Here is a 19,472-nt window from a genome sequence, read left to right on the forward strand (position 1 = left end):
TTCTGATTTGTTATGTCATCTGGTTGCTAAAAGGCAGTCTTTAATATAAAATTGTTGAAAACAGAGATCAACCTGTCAAGTTTAAAGATATAAGCATTTTAAAAATAGAAACATTATTATTTATAGAATTGTATTTCCCGATCTGCTTTCATTTCTAATTTCTTTCAACTGTCTGTTAGATGCCAAGAACTCCTGAAGCTTGGTGTAAAATAGCTGTCGACTTTAATGATAACTGGAATTTTCCGAAATGTATCGGAACAATAGATGGAAAACATATAATGGTACAAGCTCCAATACACAGTGGCTCCGAATATTGTAATTATAACGACTTTGGTTATGAATAATCAATACATCTGAATGGCCATCAACTCCCTTTGTTTATAGATATCAATTCGACTCGTTGAATGATTCCGAAAAAAAAATGATTTTCTCGTTACGTTTTAATGTCGCAGACGGCACGAATGGACATTCACCTCGATTAACGTTTAGCCGGGCCGAGTAACATCGATCAGAGTGTTCCGACGATTTTCCAATAACCCCAGCTACAAAAATTCCCCAGTGGGATTGAACGGTTCTGCGGAACGTTAAAGTACCGCATTGTTTCCCGCAATTAAAAACGAAATCTTTGGGACAACCCAGGACCATTGAAAACGAACGGAGCGATATTGTATGAATTCTGTAAGCAGTTTAGTATTTCAATTTGCACAACCCGCTCGTTCCCTTATACAGGGTGTCCGACGCAACTGGGCCAAGTCGTAGCGTTAAAACGGTAGAAGATAAATATTTTATTAGGAAAAATCAAATGGTTTCGAGTGATGCATCCGAAAGTGCAAATGTACTAAATTTGAATGCTAATATTACTCTGCTAAACTAACCATTTTTTGACCGAAGTACCTTAAACTATTTTGGAGAATTAAAATATGTATCGAATTGTGTATACAAAAATGTATAGTTTCGTTTAAGAAAATATAGATTACCTTCAATTCATTGAAACGCCTACGCTTTGGGAGAAGACACATGCACCACGTGATGCATCACTCAAAATCATTTAATTTTTCTTAATGAAATTTCTTTCTATCTTCTAGCATTTATGATGAATCTATGACTTGAGGCAGTTGCGTGGGACACCCTGTAGAGCCGCGGCTAATGATACGCGTAATTGTTAACGCGACCACAATGCCAGGTCTCTAGCTGAAAAAGTGGAGGAGGTCGAAAGCAATTTAACCGTCACGTAAGAATTAACGGCGAGAAAGAATATTTTGTTTGTTCTTCTGTTGATCGTATTGTAATCTGTAAGTAGGTTTTGTTTGAATCAAGAAATTACTTCGTACGGTTGGAAATAACTTTTTATGCGTGAGTTAAAGCCATTCTAATTGTACGGTATAATGGAACCTTTACCGTTCTTCGAGCCGCTGGCATTGTATTTTCGGAAAAGGCGATTTTTTTACAGGTAGAGTTATTTATATCGATCCCCTTGAAGATCTTTGAAACATTTATAATATAAAAGAATGTTTCAAGTAGAAATGGACTAGGTTCGAGGGAGAAATAATTTGACGTGAGTAGCCTTGTATAGGTAGATGCGTGGGGGTCATATGAAGGTCAAATTTATTTTTTTCTTAAATGGAATCGTATTTTCTAATTCATTATGCCATGAAGCTCTACAATCCCTATAAAAAAGTGTTCATCTATTTGTGCTCAAAATTGCGAATTAGTACTAAAGTTAATGTCTCCATGAGTGCGACATACTCGGGTCTACTTCGAAGCATTCAAGGCAAGGCACAAAGGTTTTTAGCCCCTGATAAATTTGTTTGTTGCTCGAAGGTGAGCCTCTACTCAGCTTCTGTTTACTCTGTTTTGATGGGTTCCAAAGGGGAGTCCTCCAGTGGTGGGAATAGAGCAATTCCTCTTGTCGCATTCATCGAGGAATCACTGTATGCATCTTAGTGATAGGAAATTACTGATTAATACAGCATAATTATTAAAAATGGTCAGCGTGAAGAAGTAGTGTGTGCTTACGAAAACTGAGGAACACAAAAGCTTATTATTTGAACCATTTAGCAATAAATAATGACAAAAGAAAATTATCTGTCATGACTAAAGTATCTAAAATTAACACAGCTGATAAAGATTCACTAATGAATAATCAAATTCTACAAGCAAATTTATTTAACTTGTACAATCGCATTCATTGTGCAATAGACACTTGTCAAATGTACTACTAATATTAGTAATTGAACTTGTAACTTGTAAAATTCCATAAACTGTTTGTACAACAGAAGTTTAAAAATTTTAACTTCTAAATTCACTCATATTATTACAGGAAATCCTCGACGAGTGTTCGAAGGACTTTCTGTAGTTCGCAAGTTATTATGCAAGTGGGCCCCAATTGTTGATTTTTTTACATTCATTTTCTGTATAACGAAAAATTATTCTAAGGTGTTAAGATTTTTATACACGGCGGTGTGTTACGACTATTTCACTATGATAAATAAATCACGTGAAAACCTCCTCATTATCTGGAAAATACAGATAGATAGTAGCGGGCGTCCCGTAATTCATCGACGGATGTGAAACTCCCTTTATCCTTCGGTCTGCCGTTATCCTTGGCGCCTGTAACCAATTAATAAGCCCTCAATTAATCTGTAATCGGGCGCGTGGGCCAGGCAACCGATTGAAAATTAATGGGCTCAGCCGTTGTCACGTAAATTCATTGCGACGACGCCGCTTTGTGGTTGCGGCCAAGCATCGAGTTACTTTACAGCAGTTCGCTGGTTTGCTTTGCGATGATTTATTAAAAGCGACGCAGTTGCTGTTTGCTTATCGATTAGGTATTTGTTAAAACGAATCAATTCTTCTTGTCGATCTTGAAAAAGTTCATATCGAATTATCTGTCGATTCAATTTGATTTGATACTGATTCGATTCACTTTAATTCGTGGTAATGGCGACGTAGTGTATTGTGATTTATTAAAATATTTATGTTAAGATTATTCGCGTTTAATTCTGTTTGCGACAAAATTTAATGGGAATAAAAAGATAATATGAGACATTTTACTTTTAAATAAATGATTCTTTATTCCTATTTCGTTTCATTAATTGAGACAAAATTGTGTCGAAACTTTTGCAGTGGTTGAATATTTGTTAAATATTTACAGTAAGGGGGCCACCTCCAATGTCGATGATTTTTTAGTATGTTTTCAAGGTCTTCAGCCTGAATAGTATTATGAAGGTTTTAGTTGAGGGTTGCCATTTGTAAAAAAGTTATTATCAAAAAGAGTTTATTATCGTACTTTAGTAGTATTGATAAGTGAAATGACCGACGAACTTGACCTTGATATATATATTGTCAAGGTCACCCTCCTGAGTGATTTTCAAAAAGTTTCAGTTATAAAATGTGGCTTATTTAAAGGTTATTAAGAGAACAATGATACCTTTTTCTTGAACTGTCTCTAACCAACTCTGAATGACTTTTTTTTCTCGAATTGTGTCTAATCAACGCTAAAGCATTATACTGATTGGAGTTGGTTAGAGACTGTTCAAGAAGAAAAGTAACTTTATTTTATCATACTTTTTCTTATAAACGACGGCTCCCAACTGAAACCTTTGCATACTACTCACTGTGATAACCTTGACAACATATTGAAAAATGATCGAAATCGGAGGTAGCTCCCTTATTGTAAATATTTACCGAATGTTTATATATTTTGTTAGAATAAGTAAAATTGTGATTTTTAAATGGAAAACTATAATGATCAATTTTTTTTTGTAATTGCGATATGGTTATGTATTATCTACCACAAATTTTTACTTCGAACCTGTTGTGCACAGCTTCGTGACAAGTAAATTTAGCAACCACGTCTGGAATCAATCTCGTAACTTCCTAACAAGATAATCTAATTTTAAGGGGACTACGGCCACGCGTTCAGTTTGACGAACTATGTATTTCATTTGGCTTATTGATTGGAATCAGTATGATCTGACCTTACCACTTATGCTTCCAGTTCCGAATTCGATTCGATCTACTACCGCTATTACACCGTGAATACTGTTTAATAATAATGTTTTACCAATCAATCATTGCACAATACACAATGAATTTAAATATCATAATTAGAACGACATAAACACTGTTTTAATTACTCATTCTAGTGGGTATTTGCAAAAGATTTTGTGTTTTTACATTCACCACTGAAATTGTAATCTTTATTGATCTGCTTTAAGAAAAATCATATTTATGGGTGTAAGTATGATATACTATATTGGGCTGTCCCATAAGTCCTTGCCGAGTTCGTTGCTATTCGTTTTCGTGTTTAAATCGAAACAGGCCCGTGAAGTTTTCAGAATGTGCGAGTATGTGCCTTTTGCGTAATGGGTATAAATTGGCGTGGGCGTAACAGGGATATTAATAGAGAACGAAAATGGAGCAACGTCAACTGCGAGCTATTATGTTATATGACCACCAGCTTAACACCTCTTCAACGGAGACGGCTAAGAAGATCAATGCTGCATTCGGGCCAGGTACTAGTTGCAATCGGACGGTACGTTTCTGGTATAAGTGCCTCGATGAGAGCGATGTTAGGTGTGAAAACCAACCCCGGTCTGACCGGCCAACTACTTTCGACGAAGACGCTCTAAACGGCGAACTCGAGCTGCACCCGGATTCCAGCAAGCGAGATTTAGAGAATACTTTTAGGCATTCCCGTACAACAATCAATCGCCACCTTAATTGAATCGCTTATTTCAGAAACCCCATAACTGAGAAAAAATTCGAAGTTGTGTATACATATACTGGTTTCTTGTAGTTGATTGATTGACGCTTCGTTTGGTGCAGAAACTCACTAAAATAACGCTCTGTATACCTTCATTTCGAGGCCCTTTTTGACACTGTAGAAGTTTTGTCGACTAGAAAAAAGGGCAGTGAGTAAAAAAGGAAATAGAGTGAACCGAAGACGTCAGTCAATACTTCTGCGTTAATGAGGGTTAAATGAAATAAGGTTTAAATAGATTCTGTTTTAATAGATCTTCGAGGATACTTGCAGTTGCTACCTTTTTTTCGAATGGATTCATGACTATGTAAATAGTATGTTTTTTCAAAAACTGAGATGCAACTTTATGTTGTTTCATTACGATTTCGGCTAAAAGTATCTGTCTTTCAAAGCGTGTAGAGGAAATGGCCGAAGTGAACTGAAATTCATTTTCTATCTTAATTTACTTCAATACTTAATATAACTGATTTTATAACCATGGTGGATGATATCTTGAAAATAATAAAATAAACCGTGTAATGTTGTAATGAAAAAGCGAACTATGTTGATAATTTTTATTCATAAAAGTAACGACAAATATGTATACCTTTCAGTAAAGTCAGTCATTTGTAAAAATTAGTGACCTTTTCGTGAAAAATTGCACTTTTGAATCTACTTGATGCAATTTTAAAAAAACTTCGAGTTTTTTTTATTTCCTATGATTGGATTCCGAGATTGTATGCACATTGTTTGAGCATCTGCTTTCTGAAACGTCATAGTCATTGTTGATTTGTCCAGTATATGTATATTAAGCAAAATAATATAAAAAAAAATTGTTTTCATCTCTAAAAATGTATTTATACTACGGATGTTTATGCATTTATAACGTTCCTTAACTTGGAAAATGCAATAAAATGAAGATTTTCATGAAGTTTAATACAATCTTACTCTAGTGTAAAATTCACAGTTCTTTTCCATTGTAATGTTTAGATAATTTTTTCAAAAGTATTTCTTAAACAATTTTTTAAAAGTATTTGAAATTGGGAATTAGCATAAACTTCCGCAGTCTACTAATAGACTCCAGACTGATTGTTTACTCTATATGTTATAGTTTTTTTTTTCAAAAATCTGAAAAATGTTTTTTTTACAACGTTTACACCAGAATGTACCCTGGAAGGTCCGAGTGCTCGGTTCGCCCTTCCAAAATAATAAACCGAAATGGTTTACATTAAAAGTTCTGCTAATTAAGTGACACTCGTCAGCCGGATCGTTTCAGGTCTATCGATCCGCCCTAATTTACGCGGTTGGAGCATCGAGGGTAGTTTTGTTTTGCGTAGTACAGCGTTGGGGACAGGGCAAACCAGGTTGAAGCTTTAATAACAGAGCATGTGTCGCGGCTAGTGAAAAGACGTGATAAATTTCGAGCTTCATGCTGGCAACGTTCACGCGTTGAACAGTATTTCCATGGATATCACCTTCGTTTTATTCATATTTCTGTTAGGAATACCTTGTATCCGTTTAATCGAACTTCTGTTATCTTTCTATGCTTTTGTGTCATTCATCAAAGACAACCCAAACGGTCTTATATGTGCTGGTGATTATGAAAGTAGGTTAAGTCGAGATGTTTAGACTTTTGCGCTTGGGCGTATTAAGGGGTTATACTTTCGGAATTTATTTTTAAAAAACTTGAAAACTTTTTTAAACATACGTCATTGTATTCGAAAGTGTACATTTTAAACTGTCTATAGTAATTTCTTCAATGCAAAATATGAATAAATAGGTGGAAATATCAGGGATTTCCCGGCGACGTTTTTATTTTAGCCGTTTTGCGGTGACCACTTCGAGTTCGTTTATCTAAAATTAAAAATCCGAGCAAATTTAGTTAGTATATTAAATTATCTAGTGCCCGATCCTTCATTATCCTGAAAAATTAATTTACGACAAAATGGCGGCTGTTCAAAATCGATCGTTCAAGGTCGAAACTTCGAGGGGTGGTTTCACCCCTTAAAGTTGTGTCTCAGCCGATGAAAAAACATACGTATCCCTTATTTTTGACTGCTTAACAGACATACGAAGTTTCATCAAAATCGGAGGGGGACACTTACTTTATGTATCATGAAAGTTGTACGCGAAATCAGGTTCAATATTTCCGATAAGAGAATATCAATGAAAAAGCCCTCTGTCTTGTCATGTTGCCCAGTGAATGAGAATTTTAAATCGTGGCCTTCGGTGACAGTTTAAACTCCGGGCCGCGTCTGGCGCAAGCGGGCTCGAAATAATTTCTGTCCATCTGATAAATGGATCGGTATTTTGTGAATGATGATACGGGGGTAACCGTGTCCCAGGGTGACATTTAATCGGCCACTTTCGTATAAATCGGAATAATGCCTTTGATACAAATAATCAATGGTCGGTCATCTGCATCGCAAATGTCGCGCGGAATGGGTAATGTCCTCGGCACGTATCGTATTAAATTCACTCCGCCCGATGGGTCTATTATGCAACGATGAAATTAGTTCCATTTCCTGTTTCCGCAGTGTTATCGTTAATCGAGTGTAATTATAGAATTTCGAAGCTACGTTGTCTGTTCTTTAAGTCTTGACTGATCAGTTCCTTGTAAAGAAGATACAATGGCAATAATGATGATATTACGGGGTAACGACACGATGATAGGTCAAAAATGGTAGTATGTATATCTTTGGAGGTATTTTTCAAGATATTTATGAAATCTATTAAAAATGTAACATTAAGAATAAAAAAATGTTGTTTACAATTTTTGAATGAAAAATGGTGATACAGTAGTCGCACTATTATTCCATTGCATCGATTCATGTTACAAAAAAATTATTTGTATTTTCATTTTTTATAACCTCACCGTTTTAATTTTTAAAAACAAGGTATTATACTGTCGATCACCGATGACCGATACACGGCACTTGACATGATAATATTGAAAAAGGTTTCGTGTGAGCTGTATTATTATTTTCGTTATTGGGATATTCTACGCGAAATCGAACATTATTTGAGATAACATTTCGGATTTTAATGACACTTGGATATGTTGTACTCTTTCGTGATAATAAACGTAACTCGATGGATTTTTGAACATTTAAAAAATTGTTGATCCTACACCTGTTGGAAATATAGTGTCAACCTTTTTTTAATAAATCATAACTGTTCAACTAACAAACTGATAAAAATGAGTTTTGTGGGTGCTTATAGTGGAAAGATAACAGTATCTTAGAAAAACTGTTTCAGATTAAAATAAATCTTTTTAACCATTTATTTTGCAATTGTTTTAAAGAAATGCGTTCGTGTTGTCTCACCGACATACTGGTGTTTAATCTTTTTTGGGCTCTCCTCGTTGATCCGTCGGTTCGTGAAGGGCCGGCGTAATAAATTATACGCTTGACTTGAACTTTAACGTAGCGACCTTTGCACGCAGTTAAAGCGACTTTACTGTATTATTATTTTTTATTTCAATTCGATTACACCGGCGCACAATGGTACACAATCAAGTAGATCATACGCTTAGTTAGCTCAAGCAATCAAAAAATGTTCAAACTTATATTTTGATTTAAGTATAAGTAGATAAATGAAAATTTTTTTACTAGTTAAATTTGTTTACTAATAATATATGAATTAAAAAATACTGATACATGAATTTTATATTTTGAAAATCAATATCTGTTGCTAAACAAATCTTTTTTATGAAGGAATTTTTTAAGCAGAAGTAGATAACTGAACATTTTTTTATCAGTTTTAGGGATCGGTGATGTGATCATTCACTAATAATGTTCTCAACATCTTCATGGAAACATGAACTCTTAGGAAATTTCTTCTCTGTTTTCGACTAAGATTGATGCTACGAAAGGATTTGAGAACAGTATCAAATAAAACAAATCTTCCATGGTTAAGAATAAGTTGATGTAAGTTTTTATAGAAAATAAAACAAAATTGTTTTTGACTATTTAAACTGATAAATTTTTATTTTGAACCACAGTGCGGTGGGTGACTCGATGGATTTTTGAACATTTAAAAAATTGTTGATCCTACACCTGTTGGAAATATAGTGTCAACATGTTTTCAGCTCGTCTGCCCTAATTGTTTCTGTGAACTAGTGTAATACATCACGACGAACAGGAGCGATTTTTATTTAAACAATAGTGTATACCGGGAGAAAGTCAGTCTTACGCTTATTATGTCAGGTGGCAGTAAAGTTTAACGGTTATCTCGAGCCAATAAGTTACACCGTAACGTAGCCAGAACTGATTCAAAATGTTTCGAACTTTCGACCGCAGGTTAAGCTAAAACGTCGGTCCATTAATTGAAACAAGCTTGCCCCGCCGTGAACTTATAATTGAACTGAAAAGTCGGATCAGAAGAACGGTAACTTGTGTATCACGCAATTTTCCGGGAACTGTTTCAAATAAATTCAAAGTAAATATTAGACGTATGCAGAGGCAATGGTGCTGGCTGTTATGTTGGTATTCTGGTTTCATTACATTGCCTTGCATTGAATTGTATTTAAATTGAAATCGATTTATAGAAATATACAGGGTGTCTCATTTCAATATGATCGAATATTTCTGAAATTATTCATGATACCGGAAAATGTTTCAAACAAAAGTTAAATGGTTTCGAGGGGTACAAAACTTGATGTCAATTGTTTTGTTGTATGTAGAGGCGTAGAGAACATGTGAAGGTCAACTTCATTTTTAAAATGAAAAATCATATGAAAAATCATACGAATATATCGATAAATCTTAGCGATACACCCCGGAGGGGTGCTTAATCAAAAGAAAGACAACGGTCTGAGACAGGAAAAGGAAATTGAACGATAAATCAGTAACAACGCCGTGGAATCTACTTCTCCTCGCGAAATATTGTTGTACGTATGAAATGGAGCGTGTGTTGTTGCTTTCCAAACCAGATCTATTTAGGGTATGTGTCCCAATTACGGAGGCTTTAAGCCGATTTGCGCTATCATATATTAATTAAAAAATACTGCTACATGAATTTCATATTTTGAAAATCAATATCTGTTGCTAAACAAATCCTTTTTATGAAGGAATTTTTTTTCAATAAAACAATTATTTCTTTTTAATGTATTTAATTAAATAAAAACAGTATAATTCACTTTTGGTTTAACGAAAATGAGGTTATGGGGAAGACCCACAGAGGCTTTATATTATGGACAAGATTGAAAATCTCGCGGTATTACAGAATTTACTTAGAAGACAAATTCAAAATGGTTTGTAGGTGCAAAATTTACTTTTCTTTAGTTCCAATAAATCTGATTACAATATAATATGAATTTTATACGGTGAAGATGCTGTTTATAATTGATTTATATGAAATAGTTTAGTAACCATTTTTTAAGGTCCTGGACAAGAAATTCTATGAAATTACCAAAAGCGTAATGCATATATTTTAATAAAGACTTATAACCATTACAATGTTAAAATTGTCGTTTTTTACTTTGAATTTTATTTCGTAATGATTAAATTTAATTAAAAAATTTCGTTTGTGTTTATTTATGCATGTATTTTTTTTTAACGGTGATTTTAATACAGGGGCTCCATAATTGAGACAGGATCCGTAATTGAGACACATACCCTTGTGGCGGCACGTGAACAAACGCGCCGCCTCATAGACGACGTGCCGATCAGCGCGTTTCGACAAAACGCACTTCGGCTGCTCGGGCGAAAGTTCTCGGAACGGCGAGGACCGTCGTCTGTATACATTATCGAATAATCGAGAACGTTCTCGTTCGATGCGTCAGACGACGGCCCTCTTGAAAATCCGTCGCGGGACACACAAAAAGGGCAGTCAGGCCTCGAGTGTTACACGCGTAACAACGTTCCGAGCGATCTACGACCAACGCGTAATAAACGATTTCCGACCGTATATGTGTGGATTATTTCACCCAAACGCCGAATTTCCCCACACCCTATTGGACATGGATCACGAGAGGTGCTCCCGCGAATTACTCTCACGTGGACAAGCAGCTTTAGATCGCGTTCCACTGGAGCCTGACGGATGTCTGGCGATTTTCGTCACAGGTGAATCGAAATGCTGCCGATCGATACACCACGAAATTGGCCCCACTGAGAGAGGAGAAATTGCTCTTTTGAAAGGTAAATTTATAGCTCCTCGAGGTTCGTTAATGCAGAGGCGATCACGAAACGATTTCCCGTTGATCATTTCGTTCGAATCGTTTTAACGGCTTTTGAACCTACTAATCCATTGCGTTCGTTTGATACACCCCCTCCCCTTCGTGCTTTATAAATTCGGCTGCTTTTTAACCCTTTTAGTGCCAGGCGAAAAAGAGGTGCCTATGCGAAAATAACCGGCCGAATTTCACGGTTTTACTAGGGTTTGGGAAAATGGTCATAAAAACCAAACAAGAAACAATATTTACATGATTCAAAAAGCAGTATATTAAGGACGAAATAGAGAACAAAACAATGACACTAGTTTTTCTATATTCATTGCAAATTATATAAATAACAAAGGTATAAAAGATCATAAAGAAAGTAAAAGTCCAGTTCTCTCTTACAAAACGTATTTGCACATACAAAAAGTCATCTTTTCATCATAATTTTATATAGACCATTTATTACAAAGTATATACTTTGCATTTCCGATATATTTTGTAACAAGATAAATAATATTACATAACAAACATAAAAAATAACTCGAAGGTACATGGTAAGCGCCGGACGGATTATCTCTTCCGAAATACGTAATTGTTATAGGTAATATAACATTGCTGAAACAAAATTATGTTGTCATAAATATATTTGTGATATAATCAGACTGTCACTGGGACAAAACGAAATATACTGCTCACGACAACGATCGAAGAAAAACTAACCGATCCTACGTCTCGCTGCGGCAATGCGATCTTATTTCGTGAGAGTCTTCAAACAGTTGTTTATAAAACGCTGTCGACATGTTCCGATAAGGGCCCAACGACACGACGATTCACGCCGCAGGTCGGATGGTCGCCTGAGCGGCGACCATCGGTGTTGTTGTTAGATTTCGTTAGCTCCAAGCGATAGGAAAAAGTCGTCGTCCACAAAGAGTTAAAACGAAAAACTATTTTTTTTAATTCTCTCGTAATGAAATTAGACCATTTATAACGTATTATAAATTTATTTTGAGATAGAGTTCTCCCGCAATGCGAATAGTAAAGCGCTATAAGTCGCGGGCCGATATATCGGCTCTGGCACTTCTCGCCAGTGCAGCAACAGCCGATATATCGGCCTCCGGCACTAAAAGGGTTAAGTCGTTCATATTTGAAGAGTCGATGGGAAATGGTCGTAGTCACAGGAAGTTAAATTTTCAGTATTTAAATTGTCAGTATCCAAAGTTCAATATAGGTATATATATGTTTCTGAATTTTTTTAAGAACAATAAAAGTTTTTAAAAAATTTACACTCGGTAACACCTTGAGTGCATCGGTCAGGTGGTGGAGGCAAAATGCATTTTTTCCCCTCTAGGGTAAGAAAAAAGGCCATTTATTTCCCTCTGGGGGGATGGCAGCAAGTACCCCCCTCCGACCCTGACTACGCCAATACACCATATTTTTTACTTACATAGAATAGATAACCAATCATAATAAGAATCTAACAATTAAAGTATACTAATACGTATACTAATGTTATAATTTCTGACTAGCACAACAAACAGTGTAGATCATATTTAATTTTCTAATCAGATTTCATGTGATACAACATAATATATTTCAAGTTATTTATTTGAAAACTATGATACTGTCATGAATAATAACAAGTAACAAAGCGATGAACACTTTTATCTGAAACAGAACTACTTCGAGATAGAGAACGCAATCGACAGATCTGTAACGATCGATCTACTAAATACTAAAAAAGGTAAGGTTAGAAAAGACATTTTGATCCGTCGATAACTGAAACGAGTGCCATCTATTCCAACAACATTGTTTTCGCTTCGAATGCAGTGGAAAATTGCTGCCTTTCAAGGATCCACGATAATGTATCTCCGACCTTCGTACAGTGATCGTGACATTATATCGCATTTCCACCCCTGTAATGATCGTAATAACGGCCTTTTCAGTTGTTAGTGTCGCATTCATGTTCCAGAACCATTTATCAATTCGTATCTGTCATCAATGGTTTTGATACGATAAAAGTGCGTGTAAAGCAGACCATACATGGTGATGTTTATCTCGAGGTCTGGCCTCGTGAAGTTCTCTCACATTAGGGGAGCTGTGTCTCCCGAAGCCTCCTTGTAATCTGTAGCGGGATGGTAGGCCGTGGCGAATGCATAGGCGTGAGTGAGAACGCTGAGAAAGAGTCATAGAGGATCATAATATTCACATACTCTTATTCTTTGGAATAATTTTATCCATACCATAATATATTAGTTAAAAAGAATGATCCTTTACAATTAAAATGAAACGAAGATCATTTTCGTATCTTTAATAATTGCAGAGATAAATATTCTTCTGTAAAGCTAGTTTTCGTAAAAATCAGTGATAATTGCAAAATTTGAGGGTCGGTATCTTTTAAACAATTTCAAAATCAACGAAATTATAACTTAAACCCCACCTATTTTCACATAGACTATATTTCAATTTGACCAAAATCCCGAACATCGTGTACAAATATGATCTGCTTGGCGTGGAATTATATGTATACTGTTTTTTGTCTGAAATTTGCCTGAAAATGAACGTTCCCTCTTTCTAGTGCTTCTGAAGGTCAGTTTACATAGTTAATTAACGAAGGGTCGGAGTTTTATTGAGATTATTAATATTTAAGAAAATTCATAGTCTTCGTTGATTAATACAGAAAATGCTAAAGAAATTATTTTTTAAATAATTATTATGCGCATGTTGTAGTTCTGTCCGGTACCGTGTTTTATTTAGATAAAATTATTTAAATACATACTTATTTTCAGCTTATATAGTTCACCAATAAAATATTCCCGTCGCAGTATTCAAGCATTCGAGCACAATGTTATTATACACGCGTTATTCGTACACCAGTTCGCATTTACTGTAGTAAGACAGGTGATCATCGAATTTCATTTACGTGCATCTCTGTCCTCGTAAACCGACGACCGTACATTCCGACCTATCCGAAATCAGGGGAAATTGAAATTGGTGCCTATCGAGGCTTGATCTCATTTCGAAAACTCGATGATCGACAATCTATGGGAACGCATAAGTTCGGCTAATCACATTCTGTTCGTCGTCGATTGGTCGCATTAATTCGACTAAATTTCATAATATTGTTTCAATAATTCCATCTGTTGGAGCTGGGTGAAATATACAGGGCGTCTCAATTATAATGAAAATCCAAAATTTGTTGGTTAATATTCGATGCAAGAAATAATGACTAAGAGGAGTTTATACAGTTTTATAACGTGCATCGGGTAGTGATAAGAAAAGGCCATCCAAGGTCATCTTGAAGGTCATTTCTGGGGGGACTCATTTTATCATTGCCAGATGCATATCTTGAAACTGTATAAACCTCTCTTATTCACGTTTTCTAACTTTGAATATCAGCGAAAATAATTTGGACGTTCATTATATGTGAGACACCCTGTATACTTTAATCAGTACATATTTTATTAGATTTGAATATAGCTAGGTTGAGCTTTGTCTTTACAGCACTTGTTGTAAGCAAAAACATGTTATATTTTAATTTTCTGTCTGTTTTAATTTTTATTTTTTCTCTACTCTTTTTGTTTTTTTCGTTATATATGTATATGTTTCTGTAATATAATGAAAATTTTATTATTATCATTGTTAATTATTGAATAACTTGTTTTAGTTTATTCGGTTTACTTTTATTTATTGAGGTGCATGTTGTTCAAGTGAGAAATTCTGTTATTATTTACAATTAAAATCCTGTTTTTATTTGGTATTGAATACAAATTATTTAAATGAAGATTTGCCCAATACTGGCTCTTGGTTTGAAACTTTCGTCCGCTTCTGTGTATTCTATCTATCATCGCGTTAAATAAACATCTTATCAACGTAAGTGTTCTGCTTTCAAGTTCGGATTGTTTGAAAATTCCAAAAAAGTCAAAGTAAATGTAATTCTAGTCAGTTCAAACACGATAAAGAATTCAGATCGTCTTAACTTGATTGTGGTTGTCGAACGACTGAAAAGTAGCGGAGAGAGTATTGCATGTCTTTGAAGATTTACAAGGCTACGTTTTTTCATAAAGAATCCTTTGTGAATGCTTTACTAAAGTAATACTTTAAAGGAAACTTTACAATAAAGACTTCACGTAAAGTATCTACAGTACTGTTCAAAAGTTTGGAAGTAGTTAAATAAATTCTTAAAAGTCAAGTCACAAATTGTTTATTACTAAGACTTGTATGGGGTGTCTCAGGTCCATAGTATAACCAGGCTGGGGGTAATTCTATAAGAAAAAATAAGTCGAAAAACAAGAATAAAATTTTATCAGGCTTTTCGAGATAATCGTACTTGAAAATTTGTTGGATACATAGGCAATAGAATAGGATTTCTGGCTAATCGGTCTGTTCATTGCACGCAGTTCTACTTGTTGCCAGCACGAATATACTTTAGACGAATGATAAATTTTTTTCGAAAACGAATAAGAAAAAATAAGTCGAAAAAGAAGAATAAAATTCTATCAGGCTTTTCGAGATCATCGTACTTGAAAATTTGTTGGATACATGAGCAATAGAATAGGATTTCTGGCTAATCGGTCTGTTCATTGCACGCAGTTTCTACTTGTTGCCAGCACGAATATACTTTAGACGAATGATCAATTTTTTCGAAAACGAAAACTGAAACGAAAAAAATTTATTTTTTTTCTTTGACTTAATTATTATGTAGTGGTTGTATCACGATTTTGGGGACACCCTACGGGATAAAAAAACAAATTGAAAGGTAACCAAAAAAATATTCTCATCTTTAATCTAAAGCATCGTGTGTTTAACTAAAAAATATGAGTGCTTCATATTTTTAACCTTTAAAATGATACGTAAAGAGTTTCCCCTCAAGTTTCTATCACCAGTAACCGAACACACGATATACGCTGTAATGCATGAAATCCGCAGGCAAGATAATAAAAAAGAATGCTAAGCGTACAATATTTATTTTTCATTTTTATGCAAATTGTAACGAGAAATTTTTGCATAGTCCCGTAACAATCTGATCTTGAATTTTTTTTTCGAAATGAACGGTTGGAAAATTTGAAAGGAGATAGGTAGGTAAAACCCAATTTTTGCTTGATCGAAAATTTATGGAATAATCGCAAGAAGGTTGAAAAATTGCAAACAAAATACATAGACAAATATCAAACTTCACAATATTTATGTGAAATCCACGGGCTAAATCATCAAGAAAAATGCTAACCGTGCAATATTTATTTATTACAAGTTTCAATTCATTATTTTCCTGTAACTCTTTTAAATTCTTAATGATGTAAATAGCAAATACATACAGGGTGTTCACGTTGTTACCCGTTTTTCTCGCAAGTAATAAGTATTAGAAGAAAATGAAATTGGAAAAAGTTTTGCAGCTTTCTATGACCAACATAATAATGTTTATCAATTATTTATGTTCGCAATATTTTTCGAGATACGAAGGTAACCTTTAATTTTTTTGCATATGACTATTAATTTCGACAATTATTCGCTAGTGCGCAAGTGAGGCAATCATTTTGACCAGTAGAGTACAAGAAAATAATTAGTTGCATAAATCCGCAACGATATTATCGCGACGTGGTTACAGTCTATAACGTTCCAACAAGTTACACTGCTCCGAATTCACGTGAACGAAATCGTCGCCTAGAGAAGTGTCGCTTATATCGCGCGATATCGTTTAATTTCCTGCCAGTAATTACAAAGTCGCGATCGAGTGGTGTTGCACGCGATGTATCGTCACGTACCGGTTCGAATTCGTCGATTAATTTCCAGCGAATTCTTCCCTGGAACGAATCCAGTCCGATGGGGAGCGTATCGTTAAGTCGTAGTCGATACCTGTAACGCGTTAATTGCCGACCCCGCGAGCGAACACCTGGAACGGATCGAACAGAAATCCTCGCATCTGGGTCAATTCGATGAATACGCGAATTTCCTGGTACACATTCTCTCGGTTCTCGTACCCACGTACGAAACGTTCTGCGAAATATGGCAGTGCGTGTTGCGGGTCACCAGTTTCCCTTTTCATGCCGTCAGAAAACTTTCGAGATATCGAGAAAGTGTGTACGATGTTTCGTTCACAAGGAAAGTTATCCAGATGTTAAAGAAGTTTAAAAAAAAAAAAAAAAAAAAAATGGTGGTTCGAAGTTATGAGACTGGAACTCCGAAGAAATTATATAACTGTCATTCGTTCGGAACATTCAGTATCGGCCAGAAAAATGGTGTCTAGCAGTTGAATATCTTAATTGTTTTTGGAGATATGAAAAAACTTTATTAACAAAAAGCAGTCAGTGTAAGAGGAGCTATAATATTACAATAATAATTTTTTGCAGCTGGAAGAGTTTCGGAGATTTCAAGGTCACCTTCGATTTTTTTTAAACGAAATCCTATATGTTTTTGTGCATTAGTCGATGCAGCTCGACATTCTCTGAAATGAAGTTAACGAATTAAAACGTTATGAAAACATTGTTAAAATTTAAACAATAAAATTTTGTTTGTATTCTTCAAATATCTAGCAACAAGGATCAAACCGGTTTTTTTGCCATATGTTGTTCCATTGTCTTTTTATAAATTCATGAAAGTCACGAACTTATCGAGCGTTTTGAAGGGTACCCTTAAGGGCTCTTTTCGCTCAACCAATTATCACAGCAACAGTTATATTCACTTACATACTCTCTGGTGGTTGGTCCACGACTTTCGAAAAACTAAAGTGTCGTTTATCCAGAATAACATTTCTCGGGGTGAAATTTCTGAACAACCTTAGTGCAGTTCGTCGTACGCGTGCCAACAGGTCCATCGGAAAAGCTTCTTGTACCTGTGCGGCTTCGCACACATGGCCACTCGTTAAGATCACGTGTGTATGTGTGCGCACGTAGGTACCCGTTGAAGCCGGATATCGGAGATTCGGATCGACACTTTCCTCGTTTCGGCCCGAAGCGACGCACGGCGCCGTGTGACGTTTCTATCTAACTCCGTGCACGTTCCTCACAACATCCCCTGCCTCTTACCACCTTCCCTTCACGCCCCGCCTAAGTAACGCCGAAATTCGGGTCGTATATCGTGTGACGTCGCGAATCGATCGTGATCCGGTTTCATCTTCAACCTGATGCGTCCCGCTTTAATATTGTCTTTGCTTCATCCAGCACGTTCCAGGGTCTGGGAAATGATAACTCTATCGAGGACCATGAAAAATAGCGTTAGAAATACGAGGATAACGAAGTATCGAGTTTCAGCTATAGATAAATGGAAATGTCCGGTTTTTCTTTTTGGATCAGGGAATAGTTTAATCCGTTGAATCATTGTTTTTCAACCTTTTGCCAACCGTGGCCCTTTTCTGACTTTGTTTCCTTTCTGTAGCCCCCATGTCTTGTCGATAGAAAGGTAGTTATTTAAATGTTTTGTTTGTAAATAGAACATGTGTTATTGTAATTTTCATAATTTATACAAAATACTGTAATTGGAAACTAGGAATATCCTGGGGCCACCTAGGGGTCATATGACCCCAGATCGAGAAGCCCAACCTTAAGTGGTTATGTCGCACGTGGAGTCTCTGAAAAGTAACGAGGCTAGTACTCTAAATATATTCTTTATCAGCTCAATTACAAATTAAGACTATCCCCTCCAAAATAGTTCCTTCGATCAACCATAGACCTTCGGAGACATTAATTTTATTTTTAACCCTTTTTTATATCCATGACCTTGAATGACCTTCAGTGACTGTGGTCATTGAAATCGTCTTCAGAAGGGCTACGGTCGTACGTGGTTAAAAATACCTGCTACCACTTAAAAAAGTCAAGGTGATCATGTACCAAAGTTTAATATTAATTTAATTTGCATATAATAACAACGTTAGTTAGATCGTTCCTTTACTTTGATTTCTATTGTTACTACCTTGTAATTAACACTAAAACTACCAAGCAAGTCAAAATGACTTGTCAATACACTCTCACAACGACGATTAAAATGTTATGACAATAAATTTTCACAGACCTTTTGCACCTTTTATTACGACATCAAAATTAAGAAATTAGTCAATTTCTAAATATTCAAAAGTTTTTCACGTTTATCCACCGATCGAAGGAAATATGCATTCATCGTCGGTAGTTCTAATGTTAATGCTGAATAAAAAGAAAATAAATTATCTTATTTAGCTAAGGAAAACCTTAAGTGTCCGCCGCTAAGGGAACTCCCCCTAATACTTGAGCGTATAAACGGTGTAATTCCCGTGAATGTACGTTTTCTTCCTTGTACTCCGATAAATCAACGGCAATAACAATTTCATAAAGCAATTCCGCTCGTCCGTTCTAATCTTCTCTCAAGAACTTCCTCGTTCCCCGTCGAACACCACTCGGGATTTCCGGCGTATTTTATTGTCCTGGGCCGGGGACTCGGCTTTCAGAGTCGCTCTCCCTGCGCGCGGCGCAAGGATTCAAGGCGGAACCGCAACGCGGAAACTTCGCTTTCCCTCTTTCTCCGTGTCGAGTGTCGCCCGAAGCCAAGAACACCGATGGAATTTTCTTCCTTCCACGTACCGTACGACACAACCTACATCCTCCC

This window comes from Dufourea novaeangliae, unplaced genomic scaffold (genome assembly GCF_001272555.1).
Source record: "Dufourea novaeangliae isolate 0120121106 unplaced genomic scaffold, ASM127255v1 scaffold57, whole genome shotgun sequence".
NCBI classification, from domain to species: domain Eukaryota; kingdom Metazoa; phylum Arthropoda; class Insecta; order Hymenoptera; family Halictidae; genus Dufourea; species Dufourea novaeangliae.